Source organism: Moschus berezovskii, chromosome 7 (genome assembly GCF_049115385.1).
Source record: "Moschus berezovskii isolate FMDL1 chromosome 7, NW_MosBer_1.0, whole genome shotgun sequence".
Taxonomy (NCBI): domain Eukaryota; kingdom Metazoa; phylum Chordata; class Mammalia; order Artiodactyla; family Moschidae; genus Moschus; species Moschus berezovskii.
Genome location: NC_142466.1, coordinates 54,388,913 through 54,411,793, shown reverse-complemented (window position 1 = coordinate 54,411,793; position 22,881 = coordinate 54,388,913). Strand labels below are relative to the sequence as shown.

The 22,881-nt window shown below is 38.4% G+C and overlaps 1 protein-coding gene and 1 pseudogene across 7 annotated transcripts in view; both read left to right on the top strand.

Annotated features, from left to right (window-relative positions):
* TRPM3 (transient receptor potential cation channel subfamily M member 3) overlaps positions 1–22,881 on the top strand; it is a 974,199-nt gene that overhangs the window by 359,831 nt on the left and 591,487 nt on the right. The window lies entirely within an intron of this gene.
* LOC129557672 (U2 spliceosomal RNA) lies at positions 21,068–21,210 on the top strand (annotated as a pseudogene).

Here is a 22,881-nt window from a genome sequence, read left to right as displayed (position 1 = left end):
TTCGACACGATGGACATGAGTTTGAGTAGGCTCCAGGAGTTGGTGATGGACAGGGTAGCCTGGTGTGCTTCCTTCCATGGGGTATTAAAGAGTCGGACATGACTGAGAGACTGAACTGAACTGATGCTCCCAGAACACTGAATGACTTTCACAGTTGTTTCTTATGGGATCATGCAGGAAAGCTAACTTAGGTGCTCAGAATGTGTGGTCAATAAATGATATCCTAGATTAGATGAAAAAATGACACGTTAACCTCTGTCTTGTTTACTTCAAGTTGTTTTAACTTACATTTTGGAGGCAGAAATACTGCAGAGAAGGAAGTTTAACTTCTCCTCTAATCATTTGGCCATTGCTGAAATAAGCAAGCTCCCTCACAACTGCTCCCTTTCTTCTATTTCTCCCAATTGCCAGCATCACCCGTTCACCACTTTGCCCACCTGGAAAGCGTAGGCTTATGCCTTTGCTTTGTTTGCCTTCACCCCTTATATAATCAACCATTCAGTTCTGCCATGTTTTCTCATAAATATGTCTCTGTTCCACCCCCTTCTGTCTATTCTGAGTTCCCAAAACCAATCTTTCTTTTTCTTGGCCCCAAAATACTACAGCAGTCTACTTCAAATTGATCCTTTCCACAGCTACCAGAATGGTTCCCTTAAATGCACGTAAGACCAGGATACTGCCATGTTTGACATTCTTTAATAGTACCCCTTTTCTTGTAGAATAAAATCCTAATCTCCTTGAATTGGTATTTAAGACCCTGTGTGATCTGTCCACCATCTACTTCTCTGCCTTTATACTTTGTTTTTCCCTTTCTCAAATCATGAATTTCCTTTTAGCTGGGATTTTTGCACAAGCTATTTCCATTGCCTGGAAAATCTGAACCACGTCTTCTCCTACCTAACCCCTACCAATATTTTAATTCTCAACTAAGTTGGATGAGTTTAAGAAAAAATTTCCTGAATTCCTAAATCCAGATTGGGGTCTCCTTTTATTCATACTCATAAAGGTTAGTGGGTATTTCCGTCTTTGCTTTGATGGTTATAGTATTATTAGCTCTTTCACCTCATTCTGAAAAGCTTCTTAAAGTTAGGAACCATATCTTAGACAATTTCATGCATTATATCATTTATCAGACAGCACAGGATAATTGGGGTGCTAGGGCATATGTGCTAAGTCACTTCAGTTGTGTCTGACTCTTTGTGACCCTGTGGACTGTAGCCTGTCAGGCTCCTCTGTCCATGGGATTCTTCTCCCGGGGATCTTCCCAAAGTATGGATCAAACCTACATCTCTTTTGTCTCTTGCATTGGTACATGGATTCTTTCCCTCAAGTGCTAGGGGTGCTAAATGAATAGGTAAGTGTTGGAGGGAATGGATAACTATGCTTCTGATGCAGTGCTCTGAAGCCACTTAAAAGAACCAAATGATATTATAAAGTCTTGGCATTTTGTCTAATTAAAGGATACTTTGAGCTTGAGTTGATTTATTTCATATATTTCCCAAATTGGAAGATTAGTTAAGGAATTGAACCAATGATTAGTACTCAATAAAATATGCAGAATAAAATATTTACTTAAGGAAGAAACTGTAAGTAGGTAGAACCAGATGTCTGCTTTGAAAATATTTACTGAAAGGGAAAGTGAGAGATTGAAATTACTTCATTTATTGCTTTTGTTGGAGAAAAGGGAATTAATTTAGTGATTGAGAGACTTTAATATGTTGCTTAATGTAACTTTAGTAGTGTTTTTGGCTAGGTTACACTGTAAATTAGAGAAAGTACTATTAGAGGAAAAACTACACTGTTAAACTCAGACTACTCTTGCTTTATCCTTTAAAAATGCCATTGGCTAATGTCTAGATATAATTATGTGGACACAACTATGTTGAAGTATTTTGTCATTTTTATTTAAAGGCAAATATGGCTTGAGATTTTTCTGTTAGCATTAGGTTATTTAACTGTATCCTGAATCACGGATAGAAGTATTCTATCATCAGGTGTCATAGATAGGGGCTTCCCAAGTGGCTCAGTGGTAAAAAATCCGCCTGCCAAAGCAGGAGACGCACATTTGATCTCTGGGTTGGGAAGATCCCCTTGAGAAGGTAATAGCAACCCATTCCAGTATTCTTGCCTGGGAAACCCCATGCACATAGGAGTCTGGCAAGCTATAGTCCATGGAGTTGTAAAAGAGTCCGACACGATTTAGTGACTAAACAACAAGAGCAACATCATGGATCAGTTCAGTTCAGTTCAGTCGCTCAGTCATGTCCTACTCTTTGCGGCCCCATGAATCACAGCACGCCAGGCCTCCCTGTCCATCACCAACTCCCGGAGTTCACTCAAACTCATGATGGTATCAAATAGAAGTTCTAGTTTAAAAAAAAAAAAGAAGTTCTAGTTTATTCTTTTGTGAGAGCAAAATAATGTCTCCAGACATAGTTAAATATCCTTTGGCACAGGGGTGGGAGATGAGGTGGAGAAGTCATCCCCAGTTAAGAAGGGCTGCTTTAAACATTTCCTCTTAAGGATGGAGAGTAGGTTGTTGATTTCACTGGAAGCCTAACAGAGATTTCCTAGTGATGTAAAGAGGATTAACTTTAGATACACTTTCTTTTTAATTTTACAAAAATTGAAATTTAGCTTACATTTAGAAGATTAATTGGTCAAGTTCTAGTCACTAAATCTAGAAAGACTAAATGATTATTTTCTCAACTTGCTGTCAATCATCTCTTGTAAGATAAGAAAATTTAATGTGACCCATTTGTCTGAAAGTGAATTTCCCTATATTACTGCTTTATGTATTGCAAGCAGAACATGTGTGATTTGATTGATGTATTAAACAAACTATTTAATTTTCACCATTATGGTATAATAACTTCTACTTAGAACTATTTAAGAATAATACAGTATAAAATTTATTTCAATGGATAAGTGAAAAAATATTTTACTTCATCAAGGTGAATTTTTTTGTATAATGTTAGTTCATGTGAGCAATAAAAAATTCTAAATCTAGTAATTAACACAAGGAGGGACACAATTTAATTTAAAAGTGAATATAATTAAAGCTAATTAAATTAAATTAACTCAGTCATTAAATTGAGTATGATCAAATGGACAGAAATACTAGATTTTAGCCCTAATTCTGAATAATTATTAATCCCAGCTGAGTTACCTGGAATAAATAGTTTTAACTTTTAGTTTTCTCATATATAAAAAGACAGGATTGGAGTAGATAAGGATTGGCAAACTTTTTCTATAAAAGGCTAGATGCAAAAGTGGCTTGATGGGTCATATAGTTGCCCTGTCTATCACAACTATTCAGTTTTGCCATTGTAGCTTGAGAAAGTAGCCACACACAATACATAATAAATGAATGTATTTGTGATCCAGTTAAACTTATTTAGGAACACTGCTCTATGGTCTGAGTGTTCATGTGTTGAAAATCCATATGTTGAAATCCTGACCCCAAAGGTGATGGTATTAGTAGGTTGAACATTCAGGTGGTACATAAGTCATGAGGGAGGGATGTTTTTGAATGGTATTTGTGCCTTGTAGAAGAGGCTCCAGAGAGCTCCCTACCCCTTCTAAAAAGAAGTCTGCCCTAGAAGAGGGCCCTCTCTTGACCATGGTGGAAACTTGATCTTGAGCTTCCAATCTCCAGAACTGTGAGCAATAAGTTTCTACTGTTTATAACCCACCCAATCTGTGGTATTTTGTTATAGTGGTCTGAAGAGACTAACACTGAAATTTGAATTTCATGTAATTATCACATATCATGAAATATTATTTTTATTTTTCAACCAGTTTGAAATGTAAAAGCTATTCTGGGCTCATCAGCCGTACATAGAGGGCAGATTGTACTTGCCTGTGGACTCAAATATGGGATGATTGTTAAGTTCCCTTATAGCTCTGATATTCTTGGATTAATTCATGATGACAGAAAGCCGTTGTATGCTCCTGGCTTCCCTTGTGGCTCATCTGGTAAAGAATCTGCCCGCAACGCGGGAGACCTGGGTTCTATCCCTGGGTTGGGAAGATCCCCTGGAGAAGGGAAAGGCTACACACTCTAGTATTCTGGCCTGGAGAATTCCATGGACTGTATAGTCCATGGGGTCACAAAGAGTCAGACACGACTGAGCAACTTTCATTTCATTGAAAAAACTGAGAGTAAATTATTTGTTATTATAATTGTTATCTCATACTCATTGGAGAGTGGTGTGGGATATACTTACTATCTCATAATGTAGGTCACATTTAGTAAATGTTTGTGGGGAATATTTGTATTCTATCTCTAAAAATCTGAATGCTTCAGTTCTTTAAAAGATGTCTTTACTGAGAAACTATATTGAAATATACATAGACTAAAAGTGAAGCGATACTAAAACTTAACATTTAAAAAGTCCTTTTTAATTTATGAAGTTCTTTGCTTTACATTAAATGCACTGAACTTCATAGCAACACTGTGAAACAAGTATAGAAAGCTCAATTATCCCTCTTTTGGAGCTGGAAAAATTAATACCTTTATTCTCTCTTCATCTGAGACCCAACTAGATTATGGAGTTGTGTATTGATAAGACAAACGATTAAATCATATGGGTACTTGACAGCAAAAACAATTAAATGGCATGTTCTCAAATTGATCATTGACAAAACAGGAAATTTCTATGAATTTTAATTTCCTTTAATTATAAATTCAGTAAAAATATTGCTTTATGTTCAGAAATTAATATGTTTGGTGTTGGCATACCCTGTAGCCAGTTTTCAGTTAATATGAGCTCCTTCCTTTCAGTCTAATAAAACAGAAATGGTGCAGTGCAAATGAACAAAATTTAAGATGTATTTTCTAATAATTTGGGTTTAGGGGAATATATACTATTCATGTGCAACTAATTGCACTTTGTGGTTATTGTACCATCTGAGCCGCCAGGTATTTTAGGTTGTATTAGGGTTCTCCAAAGAAACAGAATCAATTGTGTGTGTGTGTGTTTAAGTAAAACAGTTTATTCTAAGGAATTGGCTCACATGATTGTGGAGGCTTAGCAAGTTCAAAATATGATGATGGACACTGGCACTCTGGAGACTCAGGAAAGAGTTGCATTTTTAGTCTAAATGCAGTCTTCTGTAGAACCAAGAATAACTGATGTTGCAGATAAAGTTCAAAGACAGTCATCTGGAAAAATCTGTCCTGTTTGGGGGAGGGTCAGTCTTTTGTCCTATTCAGGCCTTCAACAAATTAGATGAGGCCCACCCACAGTTTGGGGGGCAATGTGCTTTACTCAGATACCACTGATTTAAATATTAATTTCAGCAAAATACACTCTAACAGAAATATTCACAATAATGTCCAGAAAAATATCTGAGCATTGTGGCCTAGATAAGTTTACATATAAAATCAGTAATTACATCAATCTTTGTCACAATTATGTTAAAGTTGCTGTTTTACATGTACAATTGTCCTTTGAACAATGGACTTGAGCTGTGCAGGTCCACTTATATGTGGATTTTTTTTTTCAATAAATATGTACTTCAGTACCACATAATCCACGATTGGTTGAATTTGCAGTTGTGGAACTGTGGATTTAGAGGGCTGGCTTTAAAGTCATATGTGAATTTTCAGCAGTGTATGAGTCAGCGTCCCTAACCCCGGTATTATTGTTCAAAGATCAACTGTAGTTTGCTTCCAAATAATAGAAATCCATTCATACACTAACCAAAATTTCTTCTAAGGTTAATATTGGGAATATCTAGCAACTGAAATGGAAATATATCCAGATAACAAAGGGACTCCCCCAGGCTTCTCTGTAATAGGGCCCTGCCGCTGCTGCCGCTAAGACTCTTCAGTCGTGTCCGATTCTGTGCGACCCCATAGATGGCAGCCTACCAGGCTCCTCCATCCCTGGGATTCTCCAGGCAAGAACGCTGGAGTGGGTTGCCATTGCCTTCTCCAAATAGGGCCCTAGAGTCACTCATTTTGGCTTCTCTTGACCCATCTGTTCTGTACTTCTGGTTTTCTTTGTAGACTGGCTTCCTCTATCACTCTGTATTTTGCTCATACTTGCCACTGTGTCCAGTTCTATATGATCCTGCTGCTGCATTTCTTATATCTTACCAATATGTTTCTCCTATTTTCCTAAGGAATCTTACTGACTCAGGTTTGGTCATATATTCATTATTGCCTACAGAGCTTTGTTCAAGGAAATTGAATTACCTGATATAAATATGACCACCTAGATCTGTTCTTCTAGTAGGTAATCTGGGCAGGTAGCAGAATCTCTTAGCAAAGAAAAAGGCACAAATCTTCACTAATTCAGTTAGCATGAATCCCCTGCACACTCAATAGTTTAATGGTTCTGAAAGCCATTCAGCCTAAAAGATACAGCAAGCAATCCAAAACAAAAAAATCTATTCTGTAAGTGTAGATAAATAATTAGTGTGCACCTTTTTGCTAAAATCACTGCGAATGGTGATTGCAGCCATGAAATTAAAAGATGCTTGCTCCTTGGAAGGAAAGTTATGACTAACCTAGACAGCATGTTAAAAAGCAGAGACATTACGTTGCCAACAAAGGTCCATCTAGTCAAGGCTATGGTTTTTCCAGTAGTCATGTATGGATGTGAGAGTTGGACTATAAAGAAAGCTGAGCGCAGAAGAATTGATGCTTTTGAACTGTGGTGTTGGAGAAGACTCTTGAGAGTTCCTTGGACTGCAAGGAGATCCAAACAGTCCATCCTAAAGGAGATCAGTCCTGGGTGTTCATTGGAGGGACTGATGTTGAAGCTGAAACTCCAATACTTTGGCCACCTGATGCGGAGAGCTGATTCATTTGAAAAGACCCTGATGCTGGTAAAGATTGAGGGCAGGAGTAGAAGGGGATGACAGAGGATGAGATGGTTAGATGGCATCACTGACACAATGGACATGGGTTTGGGTGAACTCCGGGAGTTGGTGATGGACAGGGAGGCCTGGAGTACTGCAGTTCATGGGGTCGCAAGGAATCGGACACTACTGAGTGACTGAACTGAACTGAACAGGAGGAAATGGATTCCAACTGTAGAATCTGATTTTAGGTGTGCTGCTGCTGCTGCTGCTGCTAAGTCACTTCAGTCGTGTCCGACTCTGTGTGACTCCATAGACGGAAGCCCACCTAGAAAAGCAATATTTCTGATGAACAGGCTTAGAGAACCAGGAAAAATAGTAAGCTCTCCTGCATTAGAATCAAGAAGAAATGCTTTTAGAGTCCACTACAAGATAGCATGATGGGCTCCACTATCTCCTTAAACGCCTCTTTGAGTTTCCTCTACTTTTCATGGTTTACCACTGCTGAAAGGTCCTATGGAGCTTTTAATGGGATTTGTCAATTCTTCTGACTGAATTGTGCCATCCCAAATTTGTATCCTTAAAGAAAACAAAGTAGCACATTGTTTATAAATACTAACATGATGGTGAACTAAATATAAGAAAAATTTTATGTTTTTAAAAATTTAACTGTTTGGAAGGAATTCAAGAGATTCAAGGTTAATTAAATTTAAATTAATTAAATTAATTAAAATAAATTAATTAAAATTTCTTAATTAATTAAGAGATTAGTGTTTTAATCAGATTATTCCTGTTTTTCTCAATGCTCATTTGAAGAGGAAAAGTTCAAAGATATTTAATGTTGTCATTTTGTTTATAGGTGTCCAGCAATTCACAGATTAAAACAAATATTAAATTAGCTTTTCTCCCCATTAATTTATTCATTCTTCACACACATTCATTCTGCAATAATCTATTGCTGCTGTTGCTGCTGCTAAGTCGCTTCAGTCGTGTCCGACTCTGTGCGACCCCATAAATGGCAGCCCACCAGGCAAGAACACTGGAGTGGGTTGTCATTTCCTTCTCCAATGCATGAAAGTGAAAAGTGAAAGTGAAGTCGCTCAGTCGTGTCTGACTTTTAGCCACCCCACGGACTCTAGCCTACCAGGCTCCTCCGTCTATGGGATTTCTCAGGCAAGAGTACTGGAGTGGGGTGCCATTACCTTCTCCAATCTATTGCTATGTGTCAGAAATGTGCAAAAATATTAGAAATTCAGAGATGAAAAATACTAGGCTCCCCATCAAAAGGAGATAAAATGGAGTTAGATGATCAAGAAAATTGGAAGGGATACCATGGTTTGATATGTTTTTATATTGGTAAGGAGGAGACACCAAATAATAGGCTGGAAGGTGCTAGAAAAGATAACTCCTGAACTAAGTATTGAAAGAGATACCTATGGGAAGTTGGATTATAAAGAATATTCCAGACAAATAAAGTGGCGTGTACAAAGGCAAGAAGGCATCCTAGAGAGTATGGTCATGGAGATCATTCCCATGAGGGAAGCTGAAGCATTAAGTGTAAAGGGATTGTCAAGGAAAGAAGTGGGTCAAGGCGAATGCCATGCACTAAGGGGTTACTTCTGGTGGTGAGTGTGGGGTGTATTTATATTGCTCTGGCATATACTGCTCGTACTCATTTCACAGTCTGCCCAGTTTAGTTTGCTCACATTGAAGTGCAAGCTGCCACCTCCTCACCCTCTTCCTCAAAGAATCTCTGTAGATAATACCACTGCCCCCAGCTGCGCAAATGCAGAGGAAAACTCAGATTCATTAGTCATTAAATGTAGGAATTGTTCAGAAACTGCAGGATGCTCTATTAAGAGTGTTACACTGTAGGAGAGATCTTCGTTGTTCTTTTCCTTTTTTTGTGTGCCCCTGGCAAACTGATTTTCCATATTCAAACATCTTTGCAAACTGCCTCATCATGGAAAAGTTTTTTGTCCTGTTTTATAGATTTTAAAATGTCTTCATCCAGAATGATAAGGGACTTACAAAAATTATAGTAAACAAAAGCTATGACACATAGCATCTTTCTTTTGCTATGGACAGCTATAAAATATTAGGCGCAGGGGATAATGAGCTTACTGTGTAGCTGTCAGTAATGGCACATCACTGAGTGGAGGGAGTAGGTGTGCATCCAGAAGTGTCCCCATTTAGCAAACAAGTGAACTCTGCACATCAAGACTGTTTAACTTCTCTGGGATTTCAGTCATCCTCCACCATTCTGTAAAAGTCTCTACCAGGTGAACTACAAGTGAACAGATAAACATCATCAAGAAAACTTTCTAACATTGAGGTAAACTTACATATAGTAAAATTCATGAGTTTTCTTTCTAAACGCAACAATTTTTAGACTGTAATCACCTACATGACCACTACCCATATCAAGATGCATTAAATTTACATCACTGGTGTTGGAGAAGACTCTTGAGAGTCCCTTGGACTGCAAGGAGATCCAACCAGTCCATTCTAAAGGAGATCGATCCTGGGTGTTCATTGGAAGGACTGATGCTAAAGCTGAAGCTCCAATACTTTGTCCACCTCATGCGAAGAGTTGACTCACTGGAAAAGACTCTGATGCTGGGAGGGATTGGGGGCAGGAGGAGAAGGGGACGACAGAGAATAAGATGGCTGAATGGCTTCACCAACTCGATGGACGTGAGTTTGAGTGAACTCTGGGAGTTGGTAATGGACAGGGAGGCCTGGCGTGCTGTGATTCATGGGGTTGCCAAGAGTCGGGCCCGACTGAGTGACTGAACTGAACTGAACTGAAAGAATTCCTAGTCACCTTTCCGAGTTAATACCACTATAACCACCACCACCCACAACCACCACTGACAGGCTCTTATCACTCTATATGATTAATAGTTTTGCTTGATGTAGAATTTTGAATAAGTAGAATCATACAGTGTATACTCTTGCATCTTGCTTCTTCCACTCAACATAATGGTTCTGAGATTCATCCATTTTGTTTTTTCTATCAGCCTGTATAATATCACATTGTATGAATATGGTACAACACGTTTATCTTTTTTTCTGTTAATGGACAGAGCTCCTACAGATTGTGGTGCTATGAACATACTTGTGAACCTATGCACTTATTTGTGTTGGGGATGCAAAAATAGGAAGTAAAAAACCTGGAATAACAGGCAAGTTTGACCTTGGAGTACAAAATGAAGCAGGGCAAAGGCTGTGTTTGCCCAGAATTTTGCCCAGAGAATGCACTGGTCATAGTAAATACCCTCCTCCAACAACACAAGAGATGACTCTCTCCATGGTTATATACTAGGATTGGAGTTATTCACTTATAGGGTAGGCATATATTTGACCTTAATAGAAACTGCCAAAGAATTTTACAAAATGGGCATAGCATTTTATACTCCCTTTATATAACATGAAAATTTCAGTTGCTATATATTCTCACCAAAATTAGCATTGTCTCTCTTTCTTTACATTTTAGCCATTCTGATGGGTGTGTAGTTGTAACTCATTAAGGAATTTTCATCTCTCTAATGAGTAATGTGATGTTAAATTTCACATGTAAATGTATAGTAGCAAAAAATGTATGAGCAAACCTCGGGAAAAGGGAAGAAAATGAGCTTTTATTGAGCTATTATTGTGGATAGAAACCATAATGCATGATTTATATCTTGTCATCTAATCGTTGTTGTTGTTGTCAGTCACCTGGTTGTGTCCAACTCTTTGCGACCCATGGACTGCAGCACACCAGGCTTCCCTGCCCAAGTTCATGTCCATCGTATTGGTTATACCATCCAGCCATCTCATCCTCTGTTACCCTCTTCTCCTTCTGCCTTGAGTCTTTCCCAGCATCAGGGTCTTTTCCAGTGAGTAGCTGACCAAAGTGTTGGAGCTTCAGCTTCAGCATCAGTCCTTTCAGTGAATATTCAGGGTTGATCTCCTTTAAGATTGATTGGTTTGATTTTCTTGGTGTCCAAGGGATTCTCAAGAGTCTTGTCCAGGACCACAGTTCAAAAGCGTCAATTCTTCGGCACTCTGCCTTCTTTATGGTCCATCTCTCAATGACACTGGAAAGACCATAGCCTTGACTAAACGGAGTCTTTGTCAACAAAATGATGTCTTTGCTTTTTACACACTGTCTAGGTTTGTCATAGCTTTTCTGCCAAGAAGCAGTCATCTACTGATTTCATGGCTGCAGTCACCATCTGCAGTAATTTTAGAGCCCAAGAGGAAATCTGTTATGGCTTCCACCTTTTCTCCATCTATTTGCCATGAAGTGATGGGGTTAGATGCCATGATCTTAGTTTTTTTTTAATGTTGAGTTTTAAGCTGCCTTTTTCACTCTCTTCCTTTGCCCTTTTCAAGCATTTCTTTAGCTCCTCTTCGCTTTCTGCCATTAGAGTGGTATCATCCCTGTATCTGAGGTTATTGATATTTCTCTCAGCAATCTTGATTCCAGTTTGTAATTCATCCAGCCCGACATTTCTCATGATGTGTTCTGTGTATAAGTTAAATAAACAGGGTGGCAATAAACAGCCTTATACTTCTTTCTCCATCCTGAACCAGTCAGGTGTTCCATATAGGGTTCTTACTGTTGCTTCTTGACCAGCATACAGGTTTCTCAGCAGACAGTTAAGATGGTCTGGTATTCCCATTTCTTTAAGAGTTTTTCACAGTTTGTTATAAACCACACCTCAAAGGCTTTAGCCTAGTTGATGAAACAGTGGTAGATGATTTTCTGGAATTCCCTTGCATTCTCTGTGATCCAGAGAATGTTGGCAATTTGATCTCTGGTTCCTCTGCCTTTTCTAAACCCAGCTTGAACATTTGGAAGTTCTTGGTTCACGTAATGCTGAAACCTCACTTGGAGGATTTTGAGCATTACCTTACTAGCATGGGATATAAATGCAATTGTCTGGTGGTCCAAACATTCTTTAGTACTGCCTTTCTTGGGAATTGGAATGAGGATTGACCTTTTCCAGTCCTGTGGCCACTGCTGGACTTTCCAAATTTGCTGACATACTGAGTGCAGCACTTTGATAGCATCATCTTTTAGGATTTGAAACAGCTCAGCTGGAATTCCATCACCACCTTCCTAAGGTACACTTGACTTCATATTCCAGAATGTCTGGCCCTGGGTGAGTGACCACACCATGGTGGTTATCTGAGTCATTGTCATTTTTTGTACAATTCTTCCATGTATTTTTTCCACCTCTTCTTGATCTCTTCTGCTTCTATTAGATCTTCACTGTTTCTGTTCTTTATTGTGCCCATCTTTGGATGAAATTTTCCTTTGATATTTCCAATTTTCTTGATGAGATCTCTAGTCTTTCCTCTTATGATGTTTTCCTCTATTTCTTTGCACTGTTCGTTGACAAAGACCCTCTTATCTCTCCCTGCTATTGTCTGGAAATCTGTGTTTGATTGGGTGTACCGATTCCTTTCTCCCTTGATTCTCTCTTCTCTTCTTTCTTCAGCTATTTGAAATCCTCCTCAGACAACCACTTTGCCTTCTTGCTTTTCTTTTTCCTTGGGATGGATTTATTTGCTGCCTCCAGTACAGTATTGTGGACCTCTGGCCATAGTTCTTCAGGTACTCTGTTTACTAGATCTAATCCCTGGATTCTATTTGTCACCTCCACTGTATAATCATAGGGGATTTGATTTGCATTGTACCTGGCTGGCCTATTGGTTTCCCCCACTTTCTTTAGTTTAATCCTGAATTTTGCTATCGGAAGCTGATGATCAGAGCCACAGTCAGCTCCAGGTCTTGTTTTTGTCGACTGTATACAGATGAGGACTCTGTGATTAAGAGACATTAAATAAAGCAGAGATAGTTAATAATATTAATTACTTTGCAATGTGGTTGGAAGAAATAAATGAATCATACATGTTTATACACATTGTGTTGTATATTCTTAAGTACTGAGAATAGTGCTTGGCACATGAGAAACAATTATGCATTTGCTGTTTTGAAACATAATGCCACAAATTGTAAATACAAACCAATTATCTTGTAGCTTTTAAGGAAAAATAGAGATGTAGTAGGCTAAAAATTATCCATCGGAAGTCAACATAGGAAGTTTCATGTAGTGTTGACTGTGCGACTAAGGATGTGTCCATATTAGTGGTGATGGTCACCTTTGAGGAGTTCCCAAGCAGGTCTGATTGTTCTGAGCTATAGTCATTCCATGGAATTTGATTTGAATGGAGAATGTCCATGTTTCAGAAAGAGGGCATTCTTTGTGACCCCATGGACTGTAGTCTACCAGGCTCCTCTGCCCATGGAATTTTCCCAGCAAGAATAGTAGAGTGGGTTGCCATTTCCTCCTCCAGGAGATCTTCCTGACCCAGGGATCAAACCCACACCTCCTGTGCCTCCTGCATTGACACACTGATTCTTTACCACTGAGTCACCTGGAAATCTTGGGCTTCCATTAGTTGAGTGATGAATTCACTGTTTCCGTTAAACTTGTCAGATGCCTCCTACTTGTGGAATGTCATACTGAGGGCTGGAAATACAAACTTTTGTAATGATTATAGTTAGACTTCATGGTGATCAAGAGAAGAAATGGGTATATTTCTGAATGTACTCTGTTTCTCCAACCCATCACATCTAGTTCTTTAATCAATTATACTTAGACCACGTTGGGTGTTTTTGAAGACCTACCAGCTTCCGGGTCTTTGCAGTTAGCAATATCTTTTGTGTTTGGGACAGGCTTTTGTTTTTTATTTTGTTTTTATTTTTGTTTTAAGGTTCCTGTAAATAAATTTCAAAGATTACAGTGACACAAATTATTGTGCTAGTAATCAATAATTTTTTCAACTTCAACTTCTGAACTCTCACCTTATTTGGAAGGCTTCTCAAATACATAGCCATATTTTGATCTCAGCAGGTTGAAAGATTAGTTTTTGTAGGATACTCAGGTGATAAGAGAGAAGATACTCATCAGGATCCTAGTTCAGTTCAGTCACTCAGTCGTCTCCGATTCTTTGAGACCCCATGGACTACAGCATGCCAGGCTTCCCTGTCCATCACCAACTCTTGCAGCTTGCTCAAACTCATGTCCTTCGAGTCGGTGATATCATCCAACCATCTGATCCTCTGTCATCCACTTCTCCTCCTGCATTCAATCTTTCCCAGCATGAGGGTCTTTTCTAAGGAGTCAGTTCTTCGCATCAGATGGCTAAAGTATTGGAGCTTCAGATTCAGCATTAGTCCTTCCAATGAATATTCAGGGTTGATTTCCTTTATGATTGACTTGTCTTCTTAGTAATTCTCATTTTGTAATAAGAAAATCTGATAAGAGTATTTATTTTGGTTACAAACAAGATTCAATGGGAAAAAAATAAAAATGTTTGCGAAAACTTCAAACAGTGCAATTCAGCGTGTAATTTACTAGAAATAGGTGTTTTTACATGACCAAAGCTGTTATCCTCTTTCCTTATTTACATTCCTTTTATGTCAAAGAGGATCTGAGGTTATAATATTTTTACTTAAAGCTAAAACTTCTCTGACTAGTTCAAAAAGATTTTTACTTATACATCAGAGTTCTGTTAAAATACAAATATTGGGAGGGAGAAATGTCCTAATTTGTCAGAAGGGTGAAGCATATGTGCTGGACTTATAATTTGAAGTGAATTCAATAAATATTTTGAGCATTGCCTGTGCTCCAAGCTGCATGCTAAGTATTAGCAATATGAAGATGAAGATGACGTACTCTATACATTCTAGAATATGAATACCTAATGGGAGAAATCAACATGAACAATTAAGCATAATGCTTTCTAATGAAAAATGTAATAGAAAAGTGCTTCTCATATTGAAAAAGAACACTGCAAAATAAATAGTATTTCCTGAAGAAAAAGACATCATAAAATTGGTTATATTGGTATCATATGAATCTTAAAAGTTGACTTCAGCATCTTTCAAGGAGGGAAAGGATATTCCAGGTAGAGAAAAGAATATGTGGGAAAGCACCATGGCCTGGAGAATTCCATGGACAGAAGACCCTGGCAGGCTACAGTCCATGGGGTCACAGAGAGTTGGACATGACTAAGCAACTATCACTCACACTCACATAAATGAGCATGGCACGTGTGGTGATTTGAAGTTAATCAATGTAGCTAAGTAAAGTGGGCTTGAGGAAGAAGGAGGCACTGTGAAAGGAACTGGGTGGGGGTAAATGAGAATATTTTCATGTTCATTGTTCAGTGGCTTGGATTTTACATCTGAAGTTGTTTGTAAAATGTTCTTAGGGGAAAATGTGTTCAACAAATATTCATAAAAGTCAGTTGTGTGAGAGTCTAAACTAGACCCTAGGAATACAGTATTGACTAAAAATTAATTCCCAGCTCTCAGAAATCCCAGATGGATCTAGACCAACATAGAAACAATATGGTTGATTCAAGGGAAGAGCTTTAGGAGCAGAAAAGAAGGCATTTTATCTTGCTTTACCTTTGAAAAGACACACTCCATTCACCATGGAGACAGAAATGTTCAGGTTATGAACCAAAAGGTTAATGATTCTGTAATGTCATTTCTGATTTTGCTTTGGCATGGAGGAGATGCTTGAAATACATTTGAAAAGAAAACTTTGTGCTAGAACTTAACTTTCACAGTTTTGGTGTTCAGCACACACACATATCCTCTTAAAAGGAAAGCAGAAATGGAGTTTTGATTTAATAGCTTCTTCTGGAAGGCCCAGAGCTGTTGGGCTTCGCAATACTTTAGCCAGTTTCGTTATCAATAATACAAGAGATAGGTGCTTAAATGTATGTTTCTCATAGGGGAAATGCTGCCACAGGAGCCAGTGACCTAAATTGTCTTTGAACATCGAACTTTCTAAAGTGAAGAGGACACATCTGCCCTTTGAATATTAAACAAGTCACTAAACTGGGTCAGAATGCCTACAAAGAGCATATTTGCAGTGTTCTTCACTCTTCCTAGTAGGAAATAATGTTCTGGGCATTCATTAACTTGAAGAAATTAATTGTGTTTCCTGTATAATTCCTGTACAAAATCCTGCTTTTGATGGAACAGGTATTTTGCAATATTCATCTTTGAGAATATAGCCCTGTACCAAGTTTCAGATTTTCTTAATTGAATTTGAACTAATTTATTGGGAATTACTTATCCATAACACCTGTATTCTCTGTTTTTCTCCTCTCTATATGTATTCACTTATACACACACACACACACAACATGCTTCAGCTCTCCCTTCAGTCATGAGAAATGGTCTTAGCAATTGTTTGAGACTACATCAAGCTGTTTTCTTACATCAGCACCCTTGGAAGGAGGATATCTGCCAAGACTAAAAGAAAACCCTTGGGGTGAATGATTGAAGGGTCAAGAATGAGTCAGGAGCTATGGTAGGGTGCTGAAGAAGCAAAACACCCACAATCATCTTGAGAGCAGAACGCATATCCTATTCATGTTTAACTGCACAACACCAACGTAAAGTCACAGATGCTTGTGTGTTTCCTGAATGGATGAATAAAGGAACAAATGGGAAGTAGAGGCAGGGACTATTTCAAGAAGATAAGCTGTGGAAGAGAGGTACCATAGTGGACTAGCTTCAGGTAGTTAGATGGTCCCAAAGGAAAAGTATATTTAGTCTCTAGACACAAGAGAGAAAGTGAATAAAGAAAAGGAAATTTAGAATTCAACCATGATTTACAAAGGAAAGATGAGTCAAAATCAGAGGCCACATGTTTTTCTTGGAGAGAAATTGAACTGTGTACACACAGTATTTGTTAAATAAGTCTATAAATGAGTAAAAACAGTTCATCCTCTAAGACATAAAAATTGACTCAAGGTATAAGGATTTTGATGGAGAAGAAAAGGAAGATGGAAACTGTGACTTAATCATCCAAGATAATTGTAGTAAAGATTTAGGAAATGATTGCTGTATGCCAGGTGGCATATTATGTACTCTACATATGTTATTTCCCTTAATCCTTATCATAAAACTACAAAGTCATTGTGGGGAGGGGTAGTAGTTTGGTCATTTATAAATAAAGAAACAAGTCGACCTCAAAGTGATCTAGACGCAGTGAACAATTGTAGCTCAGAAGGATTTGAACTTAGAGACTGCCTGCAGTGGTCATTGTCTCCTAATAGTAATAGAACAAGGCTGGAGGCTTGAGGATCCTTCACTTCTAATTTTCCAAGGGTTTCTTATTTTCTCATGCTTATGTGAATATCGCTATATGGATGATATACTCATTAAGGATGAAGACATTGGCTTGTGTATTTGAATTTCTTTTAGTGGCTACCAAAATGCTTATATTTTGTATTCAATTAAATGTTTGCTTATTAACTGATGTGTTAATCAAAGATGTTAAAATTTGGGATATGAAAATCAGGAATTGTAAGTCAGAAAGGAACTAGTTTTTATGAAACATGATGAAACGTAGAAATTTATAAGTTCCTTGAAGTGTGGTCAGTGAGAGGTGAGACAGTGCTGTGTGTCAGGCAAAATTTCTAAAGCAAAAGAACATAAAATTTGTTCCAGTGTTAATGAGCAAGACTACAGCACAGTGACCAGCATGTTGTAGGTTCAATATACATCAACAAGGATGCAGGATATAGTAGGTGTTACAAAGATCCAAATTTAATCTCTGTCACTGGAAACTTTGGGTAAATTACTTAATCTCTTTAAACCTCAGTTTCCTCATCTATAAAGGAAATAAGTGATACCTCCTTACTAGGGTTGTTAGTAATAATTAAATAAAGTAACAAACACAAAGTACTTACTTAAGGCCTTACACATAGTAGATAATAAATATTAGCTATTATTCTTTGATGTTGAATGGAGGAAAGAGAGCTGAGTTATAACACAAATGTAGCATGAATCTCATAGAGTCTTAAGTTGCATTTTCTATTCTGGTGTATATGTAATGGGTACAGTGGGCTTGCCCCAGGTTTCCTGGGAAATTACTCAATTACAAGTGTAGTCATACATATGCTTAGATTATTGAAAAGACCACATACCAGAGAGATTGTTGTGGAATACAGCATTGTACCTACCCTATGTATTTTAGGAGACAGGGGTTATGTATAGTGTGGAGATGAGGGAACTCTTTTCCTATAAAGTGCCTGAGATATTGGAAAGTAAAAGTCACTCAGTCATGTCTGACTCTTTGCAACCCCATGGACTGTACAGTCTGTGGAATTCTCCTGGCCAGAATACTGGAGTGGGTAGACTTTCCCTTCTCCAGGGGATCTTCCCAACCCAGGGATCTAACCCAGGTCTCCCACATTACCAGCTGAGCCACCAGGGAAGCCCAGAGACATTGGAAATGCCAGCTAACTTTGCTTTGGCTCAGTGTCATATCATGAGGCCTGAGGAAAGGGGAACAAGCACTTCCCTCCTTACCTGAGCAGCCCAGCCTGGTGCCCACTGCAGCACCACTCTGACAGCTCTGGGAGAGAAGAAAGTAGAGATACCTACAGACGCATGGATACCACTTCCTGAATGGTGGGTCTGGAGGTGGTGACACTTGTGAAATGCTGTCTTAGGTTTCAAGGCCATTGAAATCACCAGGGGAGTCCAGGATCTCTGGACAAAAGTTGAGGAGGATTAGAAATCCTCTGGTTGAGGTTTAGAGACAGAGAACTGCTCTAAGTCATATCTGTACACTTACAATTTCTGGGCCAGTGTGGTCAGGGGAGTAGGAATTATGTAGAATTGTAGAGCTGTGAAGAATGTAACCAGACATCTGTTTCAGTGTTTGGTCCAGAGAGCCTAAGTGATGTTCTCAAGATCACCTGCCTTAAGAATCTGTGTAACAAAGTTTGAGTGACAGAGGAGTGTTGCATATGCCTGTTACCTACTAACATTTTGAAGTATGAGTGAGATGAATATGTGTGAAAATAGATGCAGTAAACCAGAGAACACCAGTATGAACAACCGGGCAGCCCGCTTTGTTTGTTTCCCTCCATATATCTGCTCTTTTATCTGTCTTTAGAACTGTGGTGCTGGAGAAGACTCTTGAGAGTCGCTTGAGAGTCGGAGATCCAACCAGTCCATTCTAAAGGAGATCAATCCTGGGTGTTCATTGGAAGGACTGATGCTAAAGCTGAAACTCCAATACTTTGGCCACCTCATGTGACGAGTTGACTCACTGGAAAAGACTCTGATGCTAGGAAAGGTTGGGGGCGGGGGGAGAAGGGGACGATAGAGAATGAGATGGCTGGATGGCATCACCGACTCTATGGACATGAGTTTGGGTGAACTCCAGGAGTTGGTGATGGACAGGGAGGCCTGGCGTGCTGTGATTCATGGGGTCGCAGAGAGTCGGACACGACTGAGCGACTGAACTGAACTGAACTGAATGGTTGCTAACTGATGATATGAAGACAGACTTCCTTAACTCCTGTGCACTAAATTAGTCAATGTTGAGGTAAAACTAGGTTCCCTGAGAACTGTTGATTTCTATCCCATTGTTTTAGTTGTTGCTTTTTCTCATTACTTTTGGTTTGAGATTGTGTTAGTATAGCGAGAATATCTCCATGATCCATGGCCCAGTTAAAGGGACTAAGAGGAGACAAACGTATTGCAGACATCCCAGTGTTGACTATAGCACTGTCATTACACAATGAGACTGTCAGGACCTAAGCATGCATCAGAGAGTCCATGCTGGTATTGGGTGAATTTTTGCATTTTCTTTTCTTCCTCTTTATAGAAGAACATTCATGAGAGTCCTGGATGGTTTGAGGAGCTATCTTCTTGGCATCTTTCCCTTTCTGGATTGATTTGATCATATGACCTTTCCTTTCCCTTCATCTCTAACTTCATGCCATCTGTGATATTTGGCAGCTGCTGTTATATCCAGAGTACCTCTTGGCCCCAACATCTGTTGGTCTGAATGAAGCTGGAAATACTTTATCTGTTGGTAATGTCTTTCCAAACTATAATTGGTTATTTTGTCACCTGTTACATTGGGATAATCATTTCCTTTCTATGTGCAATGTTGGGCACTTTGATGTCTTGTTTCTTCTTAGGCCCTAAAATGCAGAGGCACATCAGCTTGAATAATGGAAAATTTTATTTTCCTTTGAGGCATATATTTGGTTCTAGGAAATATTCAGTGGTGGCATTCAGAATAAGGAGAATACAGAGTTGGAAAAGTCAGAAAGTTCTCTGTGGTGTGTTTTAAGCTCAGAAAAGTTTAGAAATAAGAAACTAAAAAGTAAAATCTATATATAAAAATTTATTTTGTGTCCATAATATTAAGGATAAACAAATACCATATAGACAGGTAAATTAAACATACCCTTATGGTATATGTTTGTGTATATACATATACATGTGTGTACAAAAAAATTGGCCAGTTGTATATGTGTGTATATCTGAAAGTATTCTTATTGCTACTATGTGACAGAACTCCAGAACATTTATATTATGTATTTTATGTGTTTTTCAGTTTTTCAATGAGCACGTGGAGCACTTTTATAAAAAAAGGACATTGTAAAGCACTACCATGCTTGCAGTCTTTTAACAACAAAAAAAGTTGCCAGTCAGGAAGAACACAGAAATTGCAAATGTTACCTGGGCTCTGGCCAAACAGATCACAAGAATTGGTTCCGCATGCCCCCACCTCAGTCTACTTCTTTGAAGCACAAGCTATTTTGAGACAAAAATAATATATGCGATCAATGAACTGACTGCAATGGTATAACCAAACAATTACTCCAGCAACTCTCCTAGAGACAATGCCTGATTATGTTTCAATTCTAAATTTGTATTTCCTCTTTAGTTCGAGAGTTCAGTCACACAAACTGCAGAAAACATAAAATAAATTGACCACCAACTGATTTGAAAGTTACCGTTTAATTATGAAGGACTGTTTGTTTACAGGTAATGATGGCAGCACTGCCAGGTAAATAAAATCTGCTGGTGCCATTGTACGTTCTTGTATTTCCTTCTCCATTTTATTTCTTGCTTACCCAGAGGTCGCTCCAACAATCGGTGGGGAATCCGGCAAGCTTCTCATCTGCAGAGTTCCATTCTCACTCTTAACCTCTGGAAGACTTCCATAACACCCAGAGGCAATGTAGTATGTAGTCTTTGCTTTTTTGCAAATTTCCTGACTCAGATTATGCTAATGATTTTCAGTTAGAAATTTGACCATGGTTATAACTGTTGTCTTCTTTTAGATCCTAGCAGGTTAGTTCTAGCAGTTTTTAGTAAAGAAAGATAAAAACAACTGTATAAAAAATTGATTGCATCGCTTCTCGGCCTTTTGGCTAAGATCAAGTGTAAAAAATTGATTGCAATAAGAGCTTACCACACTCTGCTGTTTTGATTCTGATAAAAGCATAGCATCATTATTTGGAATTTACTTTTTTTTTCAAAGTACTGATCCATTTTTGTTGTTGTTGTTTAGTTGCTAAGTCATGTCCGACTCTTTTGCCACCTCATGGACTGTAGTCTTCCAGGTTCCTCGGTCCCTGGGATTTCTTAAGCAAGAATACTGGAGTGGGTTGCCATTTGCTTCTCCAGGGGGTTTTCCTGAACCAGGATCCAACCCAGTCTTCTACGTTGAAGGCAGATTCTTTACCACTGAGCAAAAATGAACTTATTTTTAAAACATTAACTTGACTTAATCAGATTTTCCCCCCAGAATAAAGAAAGGTAATCTTGAAAAGTTATCCTGCTTGAATAAACATCTTTTTTTTTAAACTTAACTTGATAAAGCCGTGGTAGTCTCCAGAAAAAAAAAACATGGGCCCACTTTAATTTTTGTGACTGATCTAGCTAAAAATGGAAGAGGAAAATTGTAATTCCTTGAGACGTTATTCGAATGAAAATCTTAAGTGTCCACTCCCTATCTCTGGCAGCTAAGTGAGCAATGGAAATATCCTTATGAGAAGAGAATAAACTTAAATGGAAAATTCTCATTCTCCTGCCTTGGAAAAGTTCGTTTTATCTTCTACCTGTTTTAATTTGGGTTAAGAGCTTATAAGAAACAGTCCGAGAGCATAAATAAAAGGTTCTCCCTTCATGCCCTGCATCATACCCTCCTCAAATTCCATGTTCTTTCATGAGAGAAGAAACAGAAGGGAATCTGGAAAATGGTTCTATTTCTTATACATGATGATGGAGTCAGGTTGACCCCTCTATATTCATTTAATAAGCAAAACCTTTGTTAGTGAAAACAGGAGAGTTTTTGTTCACATGAATTTTAACAGCCAAATGTAATCAGAAACTTAGTCCCAGAAGTAAAAAGGGAAATAGTAATATGTTCTTTGAGCTTTACTTTAGATAAAAGCCATGGCATTTCCCAGGGCTTGGATTACAATCCATTTTGCAGATACTCATCTGCAGGGATGATATGAATCCTATTCTGAATACGAAGTAGTTGTTTTGAATGGAGTGTGCTAAGAGGACTTAGGAACTTCCTGGAGCTTCATGTACTTCCAAAACTGGAGCGCTTTACGGCTGTACTTTTCCTGGTCCTCCCTATAAACCCTGACTGTATTCGTTGAGATCAATGTTATATTACTGAGTTGCCAGTCTGTATTCTAGGAATAGATCTTTTTCATTTTTATTGAAGTATAGTTGATTTAGAGTGGTGTGTACTTTCTGGTGTACAGCAAAGGGATTCAGTTACACATATATAAACATTCTTTTTTTATTCACAGTCAATAAAGCAGAAGTAGATGCTTTTCTGGAACTCTCTTGCTTTTTTGATGATCCAGCGGATGTTGGCAATTTGATCTCTGGTGCCTCTGCCTCTTCTAATTCCAGCTTGAACATCTGGAAGTTCACTGTTCACGTACTGTTGAAGCCTGGCTTGGAGAATTTTGAGCATTAATTTGCTAGTGTGTGAGATGAGTGCAATTGTGTGGTAGTTTGAGCATTCTTTGGTATTGCATTTCTTTGGGATTGGAATGAAAACTGACCTTTTCCAGTCCTGTGGCCACTGTTGAGTTTTCCAAATTTGCTGGCATATTGAGTGCAGCACTTTCACAGCATCATCTTTCAGGATTTGAAAAAGCTCAACTGGAATTCCATCACCTCCACTAGCTTTGTTTGTA